Source organism: Oncorhynchus keta, chromosome 15 (genome assembly GCF_023373465.1).
Source record: "Oncorhynchus keta strain PuntledgeMale-10-30-2019 chromosome 15, Oket_V2, whole genome shotgun sequence".
NCBI classification, from domain to species: Eukaryota; Metazoa; Chordata; class Actinopteri; order Salmoniformes; family Salmonidae; genus Oncorhynchus; species Oncorhynchus keta.
Window position 1 is genome coordinate 4200093 of NC_068435.1, and position 21606 is coordinate 4221698.

Here is a 21606-nt window from a genome sequence, read left to right on the forward strand (position 1 = left end):
GTTTTGTTGTTATTGTTTTGTTGTGTTATTCTCTATACGTTATTGTTTTGTTGTGTTATTCTCTATATGGTATTGTTTTGTTGTTATTGTTTTGTTGTGTTATTCTCTATACGTTATTGTTTTGTTGTGTTATTCTCTATATGGTATTGTTTTGTTGTTATTGTTTTGTTGTGTTATTCTCTATATGTTATTGTTTTGTTGTGTTATTCTCTATATGGTATTGTTTTGTTGTGTTATTCTCTATATGGTATTGTTTTGTTGTGTTATTCTCTATACGTTATTGTTTTGTTGTGTTATTGTCTATATTGTATTGTTTTGTTGTTATTGTTTTGTTGTGTTATTCTCTATACGTTATTGTTTTGTTGTTATTGTTTTGTTGTGTTATTCTCTGTAAGTTATTGTTTTGTTGTTATTGTTTTGTTGTGTTATTCTCTATATGGTATTGTTTTGTTGTTATTGTTTTGTTGTGTTATTCTCTGTAAGTTATTGTTTTGTTGTGTTATTCTCTATATGGTATTGTTTTGTTGTTATTGTTTTGTTGTGTTATTCTCTTTAAGTTATTGTTTTGTTGTGTTATTCTCTATATGGTATTGTTTTGTTGTTATTGTTTTGTTGTGTTATTCTCTATACGTTATTGTTTTGTTGTGTTATTCTCTATATGGTATTGTTTTGTTGTGTTATTCTCTATATGTTATTGTTTTATTGTTATTGTTTTGTTGTGTTATTCTCTATATGTTATTGTTTTGTTGTATTGTCCTTTGTATGTTATTGTTTTGTTGTGTTATTCTCTGTAAGTTATTGTTTTGTTGTTATTGTTTTGTTTTGTTATTCTCTATATGTTATTGTTTTGTTGTGTTATTCTCTGTTGTTATTGTTTTGTTTTGTTATTCTCTATACGTTATTGTTTTGTTGTATTGTCCTTTGTATGTTATTGTTTTGTTGTGTTATTCTCTGTAAGTTATTGTTTTGTTGTTATTGTTTTGTTTTGTTATTCTCTATATGTTATTGTTTTGTTGTGTTATTCTCTGTAAGTTATTGTTTTGTTGATATTGTTTTGTTGTGTTATTCTCTATATGTTATTGTTTTGTTGTGTTGTCCTTTGTAAGTTATTGTTTTGTGTTGTTATTCTGTAGGTCATGTGACTATAGAGTTCGGAGAGACAGAGGAGGATCAGAAGGGAGGAGAGGAGAAGAAGTCTGATGGACCAGGTGGGTGCCACAGCCCCTTTGAAATACTGTAGTACATTGAAGCAATAAGGCCTGAATGCTGATTGGCTGACAGCCGTGGTATAGCAGACCGTATACCACGGGTATGACAAAACATTTATTTTTACTGCTCTAATTATGTTGGTAACCAGTTTATAATAGCAATAAGGCAACTCGGGGGTTTATGGTATATGGCTATAGAACAACCCTTAGCCGTGGTATATTGGCCATGTACCACACTCCTTCAGGTCTTATTGCTTCAATATGCCATGGCTTTCAGCCAACAGCATTCATGAGCCAAACTACCCAGTTTATAGTTATATCCAAAACACATGTCAAAACCACCTACATGGAGAGACAAACCTCGATTGAATATAAATAATTTAAATACATATATATTATCCTTACTATAGTTTACTCAGAGTCAATAATGGTCAATAGCAATGTGATTGTGAGTGTTGATATTATGACTTCTTCAGTTGAATAGACTGGTATTATGACTACTTTAGTTTGAATAGACTGGTATTATGACTACTTTAGTTTGAATAGACTGGTATTATGACTACTTTAGTTTGAATAGACTGGTATTATGACTACTTTAGTTTGAATAGACTGGTATTATGACTTCTTCAGTTGAATAGACTGGTATTATGACTACTTTAGTTTGAATAGACTGGTATTATGACTACTTTAGTTTGAATAGACTGGTATTATGACTACTTTAGTTTGAATAGACTGGTATTATGACTACTTCAGTTGAATAGACTGGTATTATGACTACTTTAGTTGAATAGACTGGTATTATGACTTCTTCAGTTGAATAGACTGGTATTATGACTACTTTAGTTTGAATAGACTGGTATTATGACTACTTTAGTTGAATAGACTGGTATTATGACTACTTTAGTTTGAATAGACTGGTATTATGACTACTTTAGTTTGAATAGACTGGTATTATGACTACTTTAGTTGAATAGACTGGTATTATGACTACTTTAGTTGAATAGACTGGTATTATGACTACTTTAGTTGAATAGACTGGTATTATGACTACTTTAGTTGAATAGACTGGTATTATGACTTCTTCAGTTGAATAGACTGATTGTATGTCGCTTTGACTAAGAGTGTACGGTAAATGTGTACGGTGTACGGTAAATGTGTACGGTAAATGTAACTTCTCTACGTCCCACCAGACAACGTCTTGAAGCGAGTGTTCAACATCATCAAGTTCACCTGGGTGTTGTTCCAGACCACGGTGGAGAGCTTCACCAAGTGGATGAACAACGTGTGTAGAGAACACATAGACATCTCCACCGTGCTGCGTATTGAGAGATGCATGCTCACTAGAGAGGTCAAAAAGGTACCTACCTCTCTCTCTCTCTCTCTCTCTCTCTCTCTCTCTCTCTCTCTCTCTCTCTCTCTCTCTCTCTCTCTCTCTCTAAGACAGGGGAACCGGTCTCTACATGACAGAGAGTAAGACAGGGAAACCCGTCTCTACATGACAGAGAGTAAGACAGGGGAACCCGTCTCTACATGACAGAGAGTAAGACAGGGAAACCCGTCTCTACATGACAGAGAGTAAGACAGGGGAACCCGTCTCTACATGACAGAGAGTAAGACAGGGGAACCCGTCTCTACATGACGGAGAGTAAGACAGGGGAACCCGTCTCTACATGACAGAGAGTAAGACAGGGGAACCCGTCTCTACATGACAGAGAGTAAGACAGGGAACCCGTCTCTACATGACGGAGAGTAAGACAGGAACCCGTCTCTACATGACAGAGAGTAAGACAGGGAACCCGTCTCTACATGACAGAGAGTAAGACAGGGGAACCCGTCTCTACATGACAGAGAGTAAGACAGGGGAACCCGTCTCTACATGACAGAGAGTAAGACAGGGGAACCCGTCTCTACATGACAGAGAGTAAGACAGGGGAACCCGTCTCTACATGACAGAGAGTAAGACAGGGCAACCCGTCTCTACATGACGGAGAGTAAGACAGGGGAACCCGTCTCTACATGACAGAGAGTAAGACAGGGGAACCCGTCTCTACATGACAGAGAGTAAGACAGGAACCCATCTCTACATGACAGAGAGTAAGACAGGGGAACCCGTCTCTACATGACGGAGAGTAAGACAGGGGAACCCGTCTCTACATGACGGAGAGTAAGACAGGGAACCCGTCTCTACATGACGGAGAGTAAGACAGGGGAACCCGTCTCTACATGACGGAGAGTAAGACAGGGAACCCATCTCTACATGACGGAGAGTAAGACAGGGGTCTCTAACCCCGTCTCTACATGACGGAGAGTAAGACAGGGGAACCCGTCTCTACATGACGGAGAGTAAGACAGGGGAACCCGTCTCTACATGACGGAGAGTAAGACAGGGGAACCCGTCTCTACATGACGGAGAGTAAGACAGGGGAACCCGTCTCTACATGACGGAGAGTAAGACAGGGGAACCCGTCTCTACATGACGGAGAGTAAGACAGGGGAACCCGTCTCTACATGACGGAGAGTAAGACAGGGGAACCCGTCTCTACATGACGGAGAGTAAGACAGGGGAACCCGTCTCTACATGACATGACAGGGGAACCCGACATGACGGAGAGTAAGACAGGGGAACCCGTCTCTACATGACAAGACAGGGAACCCGTCTCTACATGATGGAGTAAGACAGGGGAACCCGTCTCTACATGATGGAGAGTAAGACAGGGGAACCCGTCTCTACATGATGGAGAGTAAGACAAACCCGACATGAGGTAAGACAGGGGAACCCGTCTCTACATGATGGAGAGTAAGACAGGGGAACCCGTCTCTACATGATGGAGAGTAAGACAGGGGAACCCGTCTCTACATGATGGAGAGTAAGACAGGGGAACCCGTCTCTACATGATGGAGAGTAAGACAGGGGAACCCGTCTCTACATGATGGAGAGTAAGACAGGGGAACCCGTCTCTACATGATGGAGAGTAAGACAGGGGAACCCGTCTCTACATGATGGAGAGTAAGACAGGGGAACCCGTCTCTACATGATGGAGAGTAAGACAGGGAACCCGTCTCTACATGACAGAGTAAGACAGGGGAACCCGTCTCTACATGATGGAGAGTAAGACAGGGGAACCCGTCTCTACATGATGGAGAGTAAGACAGGGGAACCCGTCTCTACATGATGGAGAGTAAGACAGGGGAACCCGTCTCTACATGATGGAGAGTAAGACAGGGGAACCCGTCTCTACATGACGGAGAGTAAGACAGGGGAACCCGTCTCTACATGATGGAGAGTAAGACAGGGGAACCCGTCTCTACATGATGGAGAGTAAGACAGGGGAACCCGTCTCTACATGATGGAGAGTAAGACAGGGGAACCCGTCTCTACATGACGGAGAGTAAGACAGGGGAACCCGTCTCTACATGACGGAGAGTAAGACAGGGGAACCCGTCTCTACATGACGGAGAGTAAGACAGGGGAACCCGTCTCTACATGAAGACAGGGAACCCGTCTCTACATGACAGAGAGTAAGACAGGGAACCCGCTCTCTACATGACGGAGAGTAAGACAGGGGAACCCGTCTCTACATGACGGAGAGTAAGACAGGGGAACCCGTCTCTACATGACGGAGAGTAAGACAGGGAACCCGTCTCTACATGACGGAGAGTAAGACAGGGGAACCCGTCTCTACATGACGGAGAGTAAGACAGGGGAACCCGTCTCTACATGACAGGAACCCGTCTCTAGTAAGACAGGGGAACCCGTCTCTACATGACGGAGAGTAAGACAGGGGAACCCGTCTCTACATGACGGAGAGTAAGACAGGGGAACCCGTCTCTACATGACGGAGAGTAAGACAGGGAACCCGTCTCTACATGACGGAGAGTAAGACAGGGAACCCGTCTCTACATGACGGAGAGTAAGACAGGGGAACCCGTCTCTACATGACGGAGAGTAAGACAGGGGAACCCGTCTCTACATGACGGAGTAAGAACCCGTCTCTACATGACGGAGAGTAAGACAGGGAACCCGTCTCTACATGACAGACGAGAGTAAGACAGGGGAACCCGTCTCTACATGACGGAGAGTAAGACAGGGGAACCCGTCTCTACATGACAGAGAGTAAGACAGGGAACCCGTCTCTACATGACGGAGAGTAAGACAGGGAACCCGTCTCTACATGACGGAGAGTAAGACAGGGGAACCCGTCTCTACATGACGGAGAGTAAGACAGGGGAACCCGTCTCTACATGACGGAGAGTAAGACAGGGGAACCCGTCTCTACATGACGGAGAGTAAGACAGGGGAACCCGTCTCTACATGACGGAGAGTAAGACAGGGGAACCCGTCTCTACATGACGGAGAGTAAGACAGGGAACCCGTCTCTACATGACGGAGAGTAAGACAGGGGAACCCGTCTCTACATGACGGAGAGTAAGACAGGGGAACCCGTCTCTACATGACGGAGAGTAAGACAGGGGAACCCGTCTCTACATGACAGAGAGTAAGACAGGGGAACCCGTCTCTACATGACAGAGAGTAAGACAGGGGAACCCGTCTCTACATGACGGAGAGTAAGACAGGGGAACCCGTCTCTACATGACAGAGAGTAAGACAGGGGAACCCGTCTCTACATGACGGAGAGTAAGACAGGGGAACCCGTCTCTACATGACAGAGAGTAAGACAGGGGAACCCGTCTCTACATGACGGAGAGTAAGACAGGGGAACCCGTCTCTACATGACGGAGAGTAAGACAGGGGAACCCGTCTCTACATGACGGAGAGTAAGACAGGGGAACCCGTCTCTACATGACAGGAGAGTAAGACAGGGGAACCCGTCTCTACATGACGGAGAGTAAGACAGGGGAACCCGTCTCTACATGACAGAGAGTAAGACAGGGGAACCCGTCTCTACATGACAGAGGACAGGACCCGTCTCTACATGACGGAGAGTAAGACAGGGAACCCGTCTCTACATGAGGGCAACCCGAGAGGAGAGTAAGACAGGGCAACCCGTCTCTACATGACGGAGAGTAAGACAGGGGAACCCGTCTCTACATGACGGAGAGTAAGACAGGGGAACCCGTCTCTACATGACGGAGAGTAAGACAGGGGAACCCGTCTCTACATGACGGAGAGTAAGACAGGGGAACCCGTCTCTACATGACGGAGAGTAAGACAGGGAACCCGTCTCTACATGACGGAGAGTAAGACAGGGGAACCCGTCTCTACATGACGGAGAGTAAGACAGGGGAACCCGTCTCTACATGACAGAGAGTAAGACAGGGGAACCCGTCTCTACATGACGGAGAGTAAGACAGGGGAACCCGTCTCTACATGACGGAGAGTAAGACAGGGGAACCCGTCTCTACATGACAGAGAGTAAGACAGGGGAACCCGTCTCTACATGACGGAGAGTAAGACAGTAAGACAGGGAGAGTAAGAACCCCGTCTCTACATGACGGAGAGTAAGACAGGGGAACCCGTCTCTACATGACGGAGAGTAAGACAGGGGAACCCGTCTCTACATGACGGAGAGTAAGACAGGGGAACCCGTCTCTACATGACAGAGAGTAAGACAGGGGAACCCGTCTCTACATGACGGAGAGTAAGACAGGGAACCCGTCTCTACATGACGGAGAGTAAGACAGGGAACCCGTCTCTACATGACGGAGAGTAAGACAGGGGAACCCGTCTCTACATGACGGAGAGTAAGACAGGGGAACCCGTCTCTACATGACATGACAGGGGAACCCGTCTCTACATGACGGAGAGTAAGACAGGGGAACCCGTCTCTACATGACGGAGAGTAAGACAGGGGAACCCGTCTGTCTCTACATGACGGAGAGTAAGACAGGGGAACCCGTCTCTACATGACAGGAGAGTAAGACAGGGGAACCCGTCTCTACATGACGGAGAGTAAGACAGGGAACCCGTCTCTACATGACGGAGAGTAAGACAGGGGAACCCGTCTGTCTCTACATGACGGAGAGTAAGACAGGGAACCCGTCTCTACATGACGGAGAGTAAGACAGGCAACCCGTCTCTACATGACGGAGAGTAAGACAGGGGAACCCGTCTCTACATGACGGAGAGTAAGACAGGGAACCCGTCTCTACATGACATGACAGGGGAACCCGTCTCTACATGACAGAGAGTAAGACAGGGAACCCGTCTCTACATGACGGAGAGTAAGACAGGGAACCCGTCTCTACATGACGGAGAGTAAGACAGGGGAACCCGTCTCTACATGACAGAGAGTAAGACAGGGAACCCGTCTCTACATGACGGAGAGTAAGACAGGGGAACCCATCTCTACATGACGAGAGTAAGACAGGGGAACCCGTCTCTACATGACGGAGAGTAAGACAGGGGAACCCGTCTCTACATGACGGATAAGACAGGGAACCCGTCTCTACATGACAGAGAGTAAGACAGGGAACCCGTCTCTACATGACGGAGAGTAAGACAGGGGAACCCGTCTCTACATGACGGAGAGTAAGACAGGGAACCCGTCTCTACATGACGGAGAGTAAGACAGGGAACCCGTCTCTACATGACGGAGAGAAGACAGGGGAACCCGTCTCTACATGACAGAGAGTAAGACAGGGAACCTCTACATGACGGAGAGTAAGACAGGGGAACCCGTCTCTACATGACAGAGTAAGACAGGGAACCCGTCTCTACATGACGGAGAGTAAGACAGGGGAACCCGTCTCTACATGACGGAGAGTAAGACAGGGGAACCCGTCTCTACATGACGGAGAGTAAGACAGGGGAACCCGTCTCTACATGACGGAGAGTAAGACAGGGAACCCGTCTCTACATGACGGAGAGTAAGACAGGGAACCCGTCTCTACATGACGGAGAGTAAGACAGGGGAACCCGTCTCTACATGACGGAGAGTAAGACAGGGAACCCGTCTCTACATGACGGAGAGTAAGACAGGGAACCCGTCTCTACATGAGTAAGACAGGGAACCCGTCTCTACATGACCCGACAGGGCAACCCGTCTCTACATGACGGAGAGTAAGACAGGGGAACCCGTCTCTACATGACGGAGAGTAAGACAGGGCAACCCGTCTCTACATGACGGAGAGTAAGACAGGGAACCCGTCTCTACATGACGGAGAGTAAGACAGGGAACCCGTCTCTACATGACGGAGAGTAAGACAGGGAACCCATCTCTACATGACGGAGAGTAAGACAGGGGAACCCGTCTCTACATGACGGAGAGTAAGACAGGGGAACCCGTCTCTACATGACGGAGAGTAAGACAGGGAACCCGTCTCTACATGACGGAGAGTAAGACAGGGGAACCCGACAGAGAGTAAGACAGGGGAACCCGTCTCTACATGACAGAGAGTAAGACAGGGGAACCCGTCTCTACATGACAGAGAGTAAGACAGGGGAACCCGTCTCTACATGACAGAGAGTAAGACAGGGCAACCCGTCTCTACATGACGGAGAGTAAGACAGGGGAACCCATCTCTACATGACAGAGAGTAAGACAGGGGAACCCGTCTCTACATGACGGAGAGTAAGACAGGGGAACCCGTCTCTACATGATGGAGAGTAAGACAGGGGAACCCGTCTCTACATGAGGAGAGTAAGACAGGGGAACCCGTCTCTACATGACGGAGAGTAAGACAGGGAACCCGTCTCTACATGACGGAGAGTAAGACAGGGGAACCCGTCTCTACATGACGGAGAGTAAGACAGGGGAACCCGTCTCTACATGACAGGAGAGTAAGACAGGGAACCCGTCTCTACATGACGGAGAGTAAGACAGGGGAACCCGTCTCTACATGACGGAGAGTAAGACAGGGAACCCGTCTCTACACATGACGGAGAGTAAGACAGGGGAACCCGTCTCTACATGACGGAGAGTAAGACAGGGGAACCCGTCTCTACATGACGGAGAGTAAGACAGGGAACCCGTCTCTACATGACGGAGAGTAAGACAGGGAACCCGTCTCTACATGACGGAGAGTAAGACAGGGGAACCCGTCTCTACATGACGGAGAGTAAGACAGGGGAACCCGTCTCTACATGACAGAGAGTAAGACAGGGAACCCGACATGACGGAGAGTAAGACAGGGGAACCCGTCTCAGGACGGAAAGACCCGGGAACCCGTCTCTACATGACGGAGAGTAAGACAGGGGAACCCGTCTCTACATGACGGAGAGTAAGACAGGGGAACCCGTCTCTACATGACAGAGAGTAAGACAGGGGAACCCGTCTCTACATGACGGAGAGTAAGACAGGGGAACCCGTCTCTACATGACGGAGAGTAAGACAGGGGAACCCGTCTCTACATGACAGAGTAAGACAGGGCAACCCGTCTCTACATGACGGAGAGTAAGACAGGGGAACCCGTCTCTACATGACGGAGAGTAAGACAGGGCAACCCGTCTCTACATGACAGAGAGTAAGACAGGGGAACCCGTCTCTACATGACGGAGAGTAAGACAGGGGAACCCGTCTCTACATGACGGAGAGTAAGACAGGGAACCCCGTCTCTACATGACGGAGAGTAAGACAGGGGAACCCGTCTCTAGACGGAGAGTAAGACAGGGGAACCCGTCTCTAAGAAGGGGACCCGTCTCTACATGACGGAGAGTAAGACAGGGGAACCCGTCTCTACATGACGGAGAGTAAGACAGGGGAACCCGTCTCTACATGACGGAGAGTAAGACAGGGGAACCCGTCTCTACATGACAGAGTAAGACAGGGAACCCGTCTCTACATGACGGAGAGTAAGACAGGGGACCCGTCTCTACATGACGGAGAGTAAGACAGGGGGAACCCGTCTCTACATGACGGAGAGTAAGACAGGGGAACCCGTCTCTACATGACGGAGAGTAAGACAGGGGAACCCGTCTCTACATGACGGAGAGTAAGACAGGGGAACCCGTCTCTACATGACGGAGAGTAAGACAGGGGAACCCGTCTCTACATGACGGAGAGTAAGACAGGGGAACCCGTCTCTACATGACGGAGAGTAAGACAGGGAACCCGTCTCTACATGACGGAGAGTAAGACAGGGGAACCCGTCTCTACATGACGGAGAGTAAGACAGGGAACCCGTCTCTACATGACGGAGAGTAAGACAGGGGAACCCGTCTCTACATGACGGAGAGTAAGACAGGGAACCCGTCTCTACATGACAGAGAGTAAGACAGGGGAACCCGTCTCTACATGACAGAGAGTAAGACAGGGGAACCCGTCTCTACATGACAGAGAGTAAGACAGGGAACCCGTCTCTACATGACGGAGAGTAAGACAGGGCAACCCGTCTCTACATGACAGAGAGTAAGACAGGGGAACCCGTCTCTACATGACAGAGAGTAAGACAGGGGAACCCGTCTCTACATGACGGAGAGTAAGACAGGGAACCCGTCTCTACATGACGGAGAGTAAGACAGGGGAACCCGTCTCTACATGACGGAGAGTAAGACAGGGAACCCGTCTCTACATGACGGAGAGTAAGACAGGGAACCCGTCTCTACATGACGGAGAGTAAGACAGGGGAACCCGTCTCTCTACATGACGGAGAGTAAGACAGGGGAACCCGTCTCTACATGACGGAGAGTAAGACAGGGGAACCCGTCTCTACATGACGGAGAGTAAGACAGGGGAACCCGTCTCTACATGACGGAGAGTAAGACAGGGGAACCCGTCTCTACATGACGGAGAGTAAGACAGGGGAACCCGTCTCTACATGACAGAGAGTAAGACAGGAACCCGTCTCTACATGACGGAGAGTAAGACAGGGGAACCCGTCTCTACATGACGGAGAGTAAGACAGGGGAACCCGTCTCTACATGACGGAGAGTAAGACAGGGGAACCCGTCTCTACATGACGGAGAGTAAGACAGGGGAACCCGTCTCTACATGACAGAGAGTAAGACAGGAACCCGTCTCTACATGACGGAGAGTAAGACAGGGGAACCCGTCTCTACATGACGGAGAGTAAGACAGGAACCCATCTCTACATGACGGAGAGTAAGACAGGGGAACCCGTCTCTACATGATGGAGAGTAAGACAGGGGAACCCGTCTCTACATGACGGAGAGTAAGACAGGGGAACCCGTCTCTACATGACGGAGAGTAAGACAGGGGAACCCGTCTCTACATGACGGAGAGTAAGACAGGGCAACCCGTCTCTACATGACGGAGAGTAAGACAGGGGAACCCGTCTCTACATGACGGAGAGTAAGACAGGGCAACCCGTCTCTACATGACGGAGAGTAAGACAGGGGAACCCGTCTCTACATGACGGAGAGTAAGACAGGGGAACCCGTCTCTACATGACGGAGAGTAAGACGGGGAACCCGTCTCTACATGACGGAGAGTAAGACAGGGCAACCCGTCTCTACATGACGGAGAGTAAGACAGGGGAACCCGTCTCTACATGACGGAGAGTAAGACAGGGCAACCCGTCTCTACATGACGGAGAGTAAGACGGGAACCCATCTCTACATGACGGAGAGTAAGACAGGGGAACCCGTCTCTACATGACGGAGAGTAAGACGGGATCCCATCTCTACATGACGGAGAGTAAGACAGGGGAACCCGTCTCTACATGACGGAGAGTAAGACAGGGGAACCCGTCTCAACATGACGGAGAGTAAGACAGGGGAACCTTTTTCAACATGACAGAGAGTAAGACAGGGGAACCCGTCTCTACATGACAGAGAGTAAGACAGGGGAACCCGTCTCTACATGACAGAGAGTAAGACAGCGGAACCCGTCTCTACATGACAGAGAGTAAGACAGGGCAACCCGTCTCTACATGACGGAGAGTAAGACAGGGGAACCCATCTCTACATGACAGAGAGTAAGACAGGGGAACCCGTCTCTACATGACGGAGAGTAAGACAGGGGAACCCGTCTCTACATGACAAGACAGGGGAACCCGTCTAAGACAGGGACAGGGGAACCCGTCTCTACATGACGGAGAGTAAGACAGGGGAACCCGTCTCTACATGACGGAGAGTAAGACTCTACATGACGGAGAGTAAGACAGGGGAACCCGTCTCTACATGACGGAGAGTAAGACAGGGGAACCCGTCTCATGACGGAGAGTAAGACAGGGGAACCCGTCTCTACATGACAGAGAGTAAGACAGGGGAACCCGTCTCTACATGACAGAGAAAGACAGGGCAACCCGTCTCTACATGACAGAGAGTAAGACAGGGCAACCCGTCTCTACATGACGGAGAGTAAGACAGGGGAACCCATCTCTACATGACAGAGAGTAAGACAGGGGAACCCGTCTCTACATGACGGAGAGTAAGACAGGGGAACCCATCTCTACATGACGGAGAGTAAGACAGGGGAACCCGTCTCTACATGACGGAGAGTAAGACGGGAACCCATCTCTACATGACGGAGAGTAAGACAGGGGAACCCGTCTCTACATGACGGAGAGTAAGACAGGGGAACCCGTCTCTACATGACGGAGAGTAAGACAGGGGAACCCGTCTCTACATGACGGAGAGTAAGACAGGGGAACCTTTTTCAACATGACAGAGAGTAAGACAGGGGAACCCGTCTCTACATGACAGAGAGTAAGACAGGGGAACCCGTCTCTACATGACAGAGAGTAAGACAGCGGAACCCGTCTCTACATGACAGAGAGTAAGACAGGGCAACCCGTCTCTACATGACGGAGAGTAAGACAGGAACCCATCTCTACATGACAGAGAGTAAGACAGGGGAACCGGTTTCTACATGACGGAGAGTAAGACAGGGGAACCCGTCTCTACATGACAGGAGAGTAAGACAGGGGAACCCGTCTCTACATGACGGAGAGTAAGACAGGGGAACCCGTCTCTACATGACGGAGAGAGTAAGACAGGGGAACCCGTCTCTACATGACGGAGAGTAAGACAGGGGAACCCGTCTCTACATGACGGAGAGTAAGACAGGGAACCCGTCTCTACATGACGGAGAGTAAGACAGGGGAACCCGTCTCTACATGACGGAGAGTAAGACAGGGGAACCCGTCTCTACATGACGGAGAGTAAGACAGGGAACCCGTCTCTCTACATGACGGAGAGTAAGACAGGGGAACCCGTCTCTACATGACGGAGAGTAAGACAGGGCAACCCGTCTCTACATGACGGAGAGTAAGACAGGGGAACCCGTCTCTACATGACGGAGAGTAAGACAGGGGAACCCGTCTCTACATGACGGAGAGTAAGACAGGGGAACCCGTCTCTACATGACGGAGAGTAAGACAGGGGAACCCGTCTCTACATGACAGAGTAAGACAGGGGAACCCGTCTCTACATGACGGAGAGTAAGACAGGGGAACCCGTCTCTACATGACGGAGAGTAAGACAGGGGAACCCATCTCTACATGACGGAGAGTAAGACAGGGGAACCCGTCTCTACATGACGGAGAGTAAGACAGGGGAACCCGTCTCTACATGACGGAGAGTAAGACAGGGGAACCCGTCTCTACATGACGGAGAGTAAGACAGGGGAACCCGTCTCTACATGACGGAGAGTAAGACAGGGCAACCCGTCTCTACATGACGGAGAGTAAGACAGGGGAACCCGTCTCTACATGACGGAGACTAAGACAGGGCAACCCGTCTCTACATGACGGAGAGTAAGACGGCAACCCGTCTCTACATGACGGAGAGCAAGACAGGGCAACCCGTCTCTACATGACGGAGAGTAAGACGGGAACCCGTCTCTACATGACGGAGAGTAAGACAGGGCAACCCGTCTCTACATGACGGAGAGTAAGACAGGGCAACCCGTCTCTACATGACGGAGAGTAAGACAGGGCAACCCGTCTCTACATGACGGAGAGTAAGACGGGAACCCATCTCTACATGACGGAGAGTAAGACAGGGGAACCCGTCTCTACATGACGGAGAGTAAGACAGGGGAACCCATCTCTACATGACGGAGAGTAAGACAGGGGAACCCGTCTCTACATGACGGAGAGTAAGACAGGGGAACCCGTCTCTACATGACGGAGAGTAAGACAGGGGAACCCGTCTCTACATGACAGAGAGTAAGACAGGGGAACCCGTCTCTACATGACAGAGAGTAAGACAGGGGAACCCGTCTCTACATGACAGAGAGTAAGACAGGGGAACCCGTCTCTACATGACAGAGAGTAAGACAGGGCAACCCGTCTCTACATGACGGAGAGTAAGACAGGGAACCCATCTCTACATGACAGAGAGTAAGACAGGGGAACCCGTCTCTACATGACGGAGAGTAAGACAGGGGAACCCGTCTCTACATGACAGAGAGTAAGACAGGGGAACCCGTCTCTACATGACGGAGAGTAAGACAGGGGAACCCGTCTCTACATGACGGAGAGTAAGACAGGGGAACCCGTCTCTACATGACGGAGAGTAAGACAGGGGAACCCGTCTCTACATGACGGAGAGTAAGACAGGGGAACCCGTCTCTACATGACGGAGAGTAAGACAGGGCAACCCGTCTCTACATGACAGAGAGTAAGACAGGGGAACCCGTCTCTACATGACAGAGAGTAAGACAGGGCAACCCGTCTCTACATGACAGAGAGTAAGACAGGGCAACCCGTCTCTACATGACGGAGAGTAAGACAGGAACCCATCTCTACATGACAGAGAGTAAGACAGGGGAACCCGTCTCTACATGACGGAGAGTAAGACAGGAACCCATCTATACATGACGGAGAGTAAGACAGGGGAACCCGTCTATACATGACAGAGAGTAAGACAGGGGAACCCGTCTCTACATGACGGAGAGTAAGACAGGGCAACCCGTCTCTACATGACGGAGAGTAAGACAGGGGAACCCGTCTCTACATGACGGAGAGTAAGACAGGGCAACCCGTCTCTACATGACAGAGAGTAAGACAGGGGAACCCGTCTCTACATGACAGAGAGTAAGACAGGGGAACCCGTCTCTACATGACGGAGAGTAAGACAGGGGAACCCGTCTCTACATGACGGAGAGTAAGACAGGGGAACCCGTCTCTACATGACAGAGAGTAAGACAGGGGAACCCGTCTCTACATGACGGAGAGTAAGACAGGGGAACCCGTCTCTACATGACAGAGAGTAAGACAGGGGAACCCGTCTCTACATGACAGAGAGTAAGACAGGGGAACCCGTCTCTACATGACAGAGAGTAAGACAGGGAACCCGTCTCAACATGACAGAGAGTAAGACAGGGGAACCCGTCTCTACATGACAGAGAGTAAGACAGGGGAACCCGTCTCTACATGACGGAGAGTAAGACAGGGAACCCGTCTCTACATGACGGAGAGTAAGACAGGGGAACCCGTCTCTACATGACAGGAGAGTAAGACAGGGGAACCCGTCTCTACATGACGGAGAGTAAGACAGGGGAACCCGTCTCTACATGACGGAGAGTAAGACGGGAACCCGTCTCTACATGACGGAGAGTAAGACAGGGGAACCCGTCTCTACATGACGGAGAGTAAGACAGGGGAACCCGTCTCTACATGACGGAGAGTAAGACAGGGGAACCCGTCTCTACATGACGGAGAGTAAGACAGGGGAACCCGTCTCTACATGACGGAGAGTAAGACAGGGCAACCCGTCTCTACATGACGGAGAGTAAGACAGGGGAACCCGTCTCTACATGACGGAGAGTAAGACAGGGGAACCCGTCTCTACATGACGGAGAGTAAGACAGGGCAACCCGTCTCTACATGACAGAGAGTAAGACAGGGGAACCCGTCTCTACATGACGGAGAGTAAGACAGGGGAACCCGTCTCTACATGACAGAGAGTAAGACAGGGGAACCCGTCTCTACATGACGGAGAGTAAGACAGGGCAACCCGTCTCTACATGACAGAGAGTAAGACAGGGGAACCCGTCTCTACATGACAGAGAGTAAGACAGGGGAACCCGTCTCTACATGACAGAGAGTAAGACAGGGAACCCGTCTCTACATGAAGAGTAAGACAGGGGAACCCGTCTCTACATGACAGAGAGTAAGACAGGGGAACCCGTCTCTACATGACGGAGAGTAAGACAGGGGAACCCGTCTCTACATGACAGGAGAGTAAGACAGGGGAACCCGTCTCTACATGACGGAGAGTAAGACAGGAACCCGTCTCTACATGACGGAGAGTAAGACAGGGGAACCCGTCTCTACATGACGGAGAGTAAGACAGGGGAACCCGTCTGTCTCTACATGACGGAGAGTAAGACAGGGGAACCCGTCTCTACATGACGGAGAGTAAGACAGGGGAACCCGTCTCTACATGACGGAGAGTAAGACAGGGGAACCCGTCTCTACATGACGGAGAGTAAGACAGGGGAACCCGTCTCTACATGACGGAGAGTAAGACAGGGGAACCCGTCTCTACATGACGGAGAGTAAGACAGGGCAACCCGTCTCTACATGACGGAGAGTAAGACAGGGGAACCCGTCTCTACATGACGGAGAGTAAGACAGGAACCCGTCTCTACATGACGGAGAGTAAGACAGGGGAACCCGTCTCTACATGACGGAGAGTAAGACAGGGGAACCCGTCTCTACATGACAGAGAGTAAGACAGGGAACCCGTCTCTACATGACGGAGAGTAAGACAGGGGAACCCGTCTCTACATGACGGAGAGTAAGACAGGGGAACCCGTCTCTACATGACGGAGAGTAAGACAGGGGAACCCGTCTCTACATGACGGACAGTAAGACAGGGGAACCCATCTCAACATGACGGAGAGTAAGACAGGGGAACCCGTCTCTACATGACGGAGAGTAAGACAGGGGAACCCGTCTCTACATGACAGAGAGTAAGACAGGGGAACCCGTCTCTACATGACGGAGAGTAAGACAGGGGAACCCGTCTCTACATGACGGAGAGTAAGACAGGGGAACCCGTCTCTACATGACGGAGAGTAAGACAGGGGAACCCGTCTCTACATGACGGAGAGTAAGACAGGGGAACCCGTCTCTACATGACGGAGAGTAAGACAGGGCAACCCGTCTCTACATGACGGAGAGTAAGACAGGGGAACCCGTCTCTACATGACGGAGAGTAAGACAGGGCAACCCGTCTCTACATTGACGGAGAGTAAGACAGGGGAACCCGTCTCTACATGACGGAGAGTAAGACAGGGCAACCCGTCTCTACATGACGGAGAGTAAGACAGGGCAACCCGTCTCTACATGACGGAGAGTAAGACGGGAACCCATCTCTACATGACGGAGAGTAAGACAGGGGAACCCGTCTCTACATGACGGAGAGTAAGACGGGAACCCATCTCTACATGACGGAGAGTAAGACAGGGGAACCCGTCTCTACATGACGGAGAGTAAGACAGGGGAACCCGTCTCTACATGACGGAGAGTAAGACAGGGCAACCCGTCTCTACATGACGGAGAGTAAGACAGGGCAACCCGTCTCTACATGACGGAGAGTAAGACGGGAACCCATCTCTACATGACGGAGAGTAAGACGGGATCCCATCTCTACATGACGGAGAGTAAGACAGGGGAACCCGTCTCTACATGACGGAGAGTAAGACAGGGGAACCCGTCTCAACATGACGGAGAGTAAGACAGGGGAACCTTTTTCAACATGACAGAGAGTAAGACAGGGGAACCCATCTCTACATGACAGAGAGTAAGACAGGGGAACCCGTCTCTACATGACAGAGAGTAAGACAGGGGAACCCGTCTCTACATGACAGAGAGTAAGACAGGGCAACCCGTCTCTACATGACAGAGAGTAAGACAGGGCAACCCGTCTCTACATGACGGAGAGTAAGACAGGGGAACCCATCTCTACATGACAGAGAGTAAGACAGGGGAACCCGTCTCTACATGACGGAGAGTAAGACAGGGGAACCCGTCTCTACATGACAGAGAGTAAGACAGGGGAACCGGTCTCTACATGACGGAGAGTAAGACAGGGGAACCCGTCTCTACATGACGGTGAGTAAGACAGGGGAACCCGTCTCTACATGACGGAGAGTAAGACAGGGGAACCCGTCTCTACATGACAGAGAGTAAGACAGGGGAACCCGTCTCTACATGACAGAGAGTAAGACAGGGCAACCCGTCTCTACATGACGGAGAGTAAGACAGGAACCCATCTCTACATGACAGAGAGTAAGACAGGGGAACCCGTCTCTACATGACGGAGAGTAAGACAGGAACCCATCTATACATGACGGAGAGTAAGACAGGGGAACCCGTCTATACATGACAGAGAGTAAGACAGGGGAACCCGTCTCTACATGACGGAGAGTAAGACAGGGCAACCCGTCTCTACATGACGGAGAGTAAGACTGGGGAACCCGACATGACGGAGAAAGACAGGGCCCGTCTCTACATGACAGAGAGTAAGACAGGGAACCCGTCTCTACATGACAGAGAGTAAGACAGGGAACCCGTCTCTACATGACGGAGAGTAAGACAGGGGAACCCGTCTCTACATGACGGAGAGTAAGACAGGGGAACCCGTTCAACATGACAGAGAGTAAGACAGGGGAACCCATCTCTACATGACAGAGAGTAAGACAGGGGAACCCGTCTCTACATGACAGAGAGTAAGACAGGGAACCCGTCTCTACATGACAGAGAGTAAGACAGGGAACCCGTCTCTACATGACAGAGAGTAAGACAGGGCAACCCGTCTCTACATGACGGAGAGTAAGACAGGAACCCATCTCTACATGACAGAGAGTAAGACAGGGAACCCGTTTCTACATGACGGAGAGTAAGACAGGGGAACCCGTCTCTACATGACAGAGAGTAAGACAGGGGAACCTGTCTCGACATGACGGAGAGTAAGACAGGGACCCGTCTCTACATGACGGAGAGTAAGACAGGGGAACCCGTCTCTACATGACAGAGTAAGACAGGGGAACCCGTCTCTCTACATGACGGAGAGTAAGACAGGGGAACCCGTCTCTACATGACAGGAGAGTAAGACAGGGGAACCCGTCTCTACATGACGGAGAGTAAGACAGGGGAACCCGTCTCTACATGACGGAGTAAGACAGGGAACCCGTCTCTACATGACGGAGAGTAAGACAGGGGAACCCGTCTCTACATGACAGAGAGTAAGACAGGGCAACCCGTCTCTACATGACAGAGAGTAAGACAGGGCAACCCGTCTCTACATGACGGAGAGTAAGACAGGAACCCATCTCTACATGACAGAGAGTAAGACAGGGGAACCCGTCTCTACATGACGGAGAGTAAGACAGGAACCCATCTCTACATGACGGAGAGTAAGACAGGGGAACCCGTCTCTACATGACGGAGAGTAAGACAGGGGAACCCGTCTCTACATGACGGAGAGTAAGACAGGGCAACCCGTCTCTACATGACGGAGAGTAAGACAGGGGAACCCGTCTCTACATGACGGAGAGTAAGACAGGGGAACCCGTCTCTACATGACGGAGAGTAAGACAGGGGAACCCGTCTCTACATGACAGAGAGTAAGACAGGGGAACCCGTCTCAACATGACGGAGAGTAAGACAGGGGAACCCGTCTCTACATGACAGAGAGTAAGACAGGGGAACCCGTCTCTACATGACAGAGAGTAAGACAGGGGAACCCGTCTCTACATAAGACAGGGGAACCCATCTCAACATGATGGAGAGTAAGACAGGGGAACCCGTCTCTACATGACAGAGAGTAAGACAGGGGAACCCGTCTCTACATGAAGGGGGAACCCGTCTCTACATGACGGAGAGTAAGACAGGGGAACCCGTCTCTACATGAAGGAGAGTAAGACAGGGGAACCCGTCTCTACATGACGGAGAGTAAGACAGGGGAACCCGTCTGTCTCTACATGACGGAGAGTAAGACAGGGGAACCCGTCTACATGACGGAGAGTAAGACAGGGCAACCCGTCTCTACATGACGGAGAGTAAGACAGGGGAACCCGTCTCTACATGACGGAGAGTAAGACAGGAACCCGTCTCTACATGACGGAGAGTAAGACAGGGGAACCCGTCTCTACATGACGGAGAGTAAGACAGGGGAACCCGTCTCTACATGACAGAGAGTAAGACAGGAACCCGTCTCTACATGACGGAGAGTAAGACAGGGGAACCCGTCTCTACATGACGGAGAGTAAGACAGGGGAACCCGTCTCTACATGACGGAGAGTAAGACAGGGGAACCCGTCTCTACATGACGGAGAGTAAGACAGGGGAACCCGTCTCTACATGACGGACAGTAAGACAGGGGAACCCATCTCAACATGACGGAGAGTAAGACAGGGGAACCCGTCTCTACATGACGGACAGTAAGACAGGGGAACCCATCTCAACATGACGGAGAGTAAGACAGGGGAACCCGTCTCTACATGACGGACAGTAAGACAGGGGAACCCGTCTCAACATGACGGAGAGTAAGACAGGGGAACCCGTCTCTACATGACGGAGAGTAAGACAGGGGAACCCGTCTCTACATGAAGGAGAGTAAGACAGGGGAACCCGTCTCTACATGACGGAGAGTAAGACAGGGGAACCCGTCTCTACATGACGGAGAGTAAGACAGGGCAACCCGTCTCTACATGACGGAGAGTAAGACAGGGGAACCCGTCTCTACATGACGGAGAGTAAGACAGGGCAACCCGTCTCTACATGACGGAGAGTAAGACAGGGCAACCCGTCTCTACATGACGGAGAGTAAGACGGGAACCCATCTCTACATGACGGAGAGTAAGACAGGGGAACCCGTCTCTACATGACGGAGAGTAAGACGGGATCCCATCTCTACATGACGGAGAGTAAGACAGGGGAACCCGTCTCTACATGACGGAGAGTAAGACAGGGGAACCCGTCTCTACATGACGGAGAGTAAGACAGGGGAACCCGTCTCAACATGACGGACAGTAAGACAGGGGAACCTTTTTCAACATGACAGAGAGTAAGACAGGGGAACCCATCTCTACATGACAGAGAGTAAGACAGGGGAACCCGTCTCTACATGACAGAGAGTAAGACAGCGGAACCCGTCTCTACATGACAGAGAGTAAGACAGCGGAACCCGTCTCTACATGACAGAGAGTAAGACAGGGCAACCCGTCTCTACATGACGGAGAGTAAGACAGGAACCCATCTCTACATGACAGAGAGTAAGACAGGGGAACCGGTTTCTACATGACGGAGAGTAAGACAGGGGAACCCGTCTCTACATGACAGAGAGTAAGACAGGGGAACCTGTCTCTACATGACGGAGAGTAAGACAGGGGAACCCGTCTCTACATGACGGAGAGTAAGACAGGGGAACCCGTCTCTACATGACGGAGAGTAAGACAGGGGAACCCGTCTCTACATGACGGAGAGTAAGACAGGGCAACCGGTCTCTACATGACAGAGAGTAAGACAGGGGAACCCGTCTCTACATGACAGAGAGTAAGACAGGGCAACCCGTCTCTAC

At 50.4% G+C, this 21606-nt stretch overlaps 1 pseudogene; it reads left to right on the forward strand.

The window, feature by feature from the left end:
• LOC118372857 (piezo-type mechanosensitive ion channel component 2-like) overlaps positions 1-21606 on the forward strand; it is a 323332-nt pseudogene that overhangs the window by 212103 nt on the left and 89623 nt on the right.